The sequence below is a fragment of the Anastrepha obliqua genome, unplaced genomic scaffold (genome assembly GCF_027943255.1).
Source record: "Anastrepha obliqua isolate idAnaObli1 unplaced genomic scaffold, idAnaObli1_1.0 ptg000148l, whole genome shotgun sequence".
Classification (NCBI taxonomy): Eukaryota; Metazoa; Arthropoda; class Insecta; order Diptera; family Tephritidae; genus Anastrepha; species Anastrepha obliqua.
The window spans coordinates 62,501-65,000 of NW_026562241.1; the positions used below are offsets into that span (position 1 = coordinate 62,501).

General features: G+C 27.0%; 2 non-coding genes and 1 pseudogene across 2 annotated transcripts in view; all 3 read right to left on the reverse strand.

Moving 5' to 3' along the window:
• LOC129252086 (large subunit ribosomal RNA) overlaps positions 1-1,170 on the reverse strand; it is a 3,987-nt gene extending 2,817 nt beyond the window's left edge. Inside the window, exon 1 of the ribosomal RNA XR_008583248.1 lies at positions 1-1,170. This exon is cut by the window's left edge and continues 2,817 nt beyond it. This is a non-coding gene — a ribosomal RNA (large subunit ribosomal RNA).
• Positions 1,171-1,612: 442 nt separating this feature from the next.
• On the reverse strand, positions 1,613-1,793 carry LOC129252092 (5.8S ribosomal RNA; annotated as a pseudogene).
• Positions 1,794-2,383: 590 nt separating this feature from the next.
• Positions 2,384-2,500, reverse strand: part of LOC129252081 (small subunit ribosomal RNA) — a 1,991-nt gene continuing 1,874 nt past the window's right edge. Inside the window, exon 1 of the ribosomal RNA XR_008583245.1 lies at positions 2,384-2,500. This exon is cut by the window's right edge and continues 1,874 nt beyond it. This is a non-coding gene — a ribosomal RNA (small subunit ribosomal RNA).

Genomic DNA, 2,500 nt, shown 5'->3' on the forward strand with positions numbered 1-2,500 from the left:
GAGGGAAACTTCGGAGGGAACCAGCTACTAGATGGTTCGATTGGTCTTTCGCCCCTATACTCAATTCTGACAATCGATTTGCACGTCAGAACTGTTTCGGTCTTCCATCAGGGTTTCCCCTGACTTCAACCTGATCAAGTATAGTTCACCATCTTTCGGGTCACAGCATATATGCTCAAGGTACGCTCCAGTTAGAGGTATAAATAATAATAAATTATCATTATACATAACTATATGGAACGCCCCGGGATTGAATTAATTGACTATTTATTAAAAAATAGACTAAAAATTAATCCCATTATATTTAAGTTAAGTTAATTATGCCATTAAGTTTAATATAACTCAATGACTTGCACATATGTTAGACTCCTTGGTCCGTGTTTCAAGACGGGTCCCGAAGGTATCCTGAATCTTTCGCATTGTTAATCATATAAATGCATACAAATAAATATTAATATCATAGATATTAAATTTTTTGTAAAATTCAAAAAATGAATTTTAGCATTATATATAATAAAATCTATCAACACTTTATCAAATCATTAGTATTTATTTTATGTTAATATGCTTAAAAAGCAAATTAATTTAAATAAACTTAATATCACCAATGATCTTTTGATAAATACTTTATTATGTTAATAGATTACAATGTCCTTATATGAAAAAAATGCACATTATTTTTTTAATTATTTAATGATGAATTTTTCATAATGGATATTCAGGTTCATCGGGCTTAACCTCTAAGCAGTTTCACGTACTATTTAACTCTCTATTCAGAGTTCTTTTCAACTTTCCCTCACGGTACTTGTTTACTATCGGTCTCATGGTTATATTTAGTTTTAGATGGAGTTTACCACCCACTTAGTGCTGCACTATCAAGCAACACGACTCTTTGGAAATATCTTTCTAGTAATCATTAACGTTATACGGGCCTGGCACCCTCTATGGGTAAATGGCCTCATTTAAGAAGGACTTAAATCGTTAATTTCTCATACTAGATATTAAGATATTCCATACACTGCATCTCACATTTGACATATAGACAAAGTGACTTAGTGCTGAACTATTTTCTTTTCGCTCGCCGCTACTAAGAAAATCCTTGTTAGTTTCTTTTCCTCCCCTCATTAATATGCTTAAATTCAGGGGGTAATCCCATATGAGTTGAGGTTGTTTTAATATTCTTTTTTTATCTTCTCACAATTTAATAAAAAAATTATATCATCTTTTCATCTCTATTTTTCTTTTCTCCTTTTATATATTGTAAATATATAAAAATAATAATAATGTAAAATGAGGCAATCCTAGAATAAAAAATTTAATTTTTATGCTAGACATTCCTCCTTTTAATTACATATATAAATTATTATTTTATATATATATATAAATAATATGAAAATTTTTTGTAAAGAATACTTAGATTCAATATTTTCATCATTTCATTTTATTTGAGAGGATTTTTTTTTTAAAGAATATATAATAAATAAAATTCATTATATATCTTTATTTTTTTTGCTATTAATATTATGAATTATTTAAAATCCAATAATATACACATTTGCTTAAATTCAATTATTTTTATAAAAGAATAAGCAACTTATTTAGCATAGTCTTACAACCCTCAACCATATGTAGTCCAAGCAGTACTTTAAAATTGAATTTAATGTACATAACAGCATGGACTGCGATATGCGTTCAAAATGTCGATGTTCATGTGTCCTGCAGTTCACACGATGACGCACAGTTTGCTGCGTTCTTCATCGACCCATGAGCCAAGTGATCCACCGCTTAGAGTATTTTTTTATTTATTTTTATTTATAACAAATGTCAATTTTTTTTTGCATATATTAATTGAAAGAGTAAAATTAAATAATATTAATAATATATAAATTGATTTTCTTTCAATAATATATATCAAATATATTTAACTCTAAACATTTTTATTAAGTTGCGAATGTCTTAGTTCAACAATAATACAGTGGTGGTATTTATTATGATTCAATTATTTTGTATTTTTTTAATCATTTTATGTATATATAATAATATAATAAATATATACCACTTTTGTTATTGTGAACAAATTAACTTATCATTCAATCAAATGAATAATAAGTACAACTTTTTATTTTCATGTTTAAAGGTTTTTAAAAGAAAAAAATAAGAAAAAACATTACAAAATGTACCATCATATATTATATTTAATATGATATAATTGATGGATCACAAATTGAATGAAAAAGAATAAAAAGAATTATGGATTCAAAATAATTATATAAATTTTTTTTTTTTTTCTTTTTTTTTTTTTTTTTTTTTTCTTTTTGTTCGTTTGTTTGCTTGTCTGTTTGTTTGTTTGTTTGTTTGTTTTTCTTACGGATATGGAACACAATAATGATCCTTCCGCAGGTTCACCTACGGAAACCTTGTTACGACTTTTACTTCCTCTAAATAATCAAGTTCGGTCAACTTTTGCGAAACAACCGTGACACACGAGGCGTCACAGTGA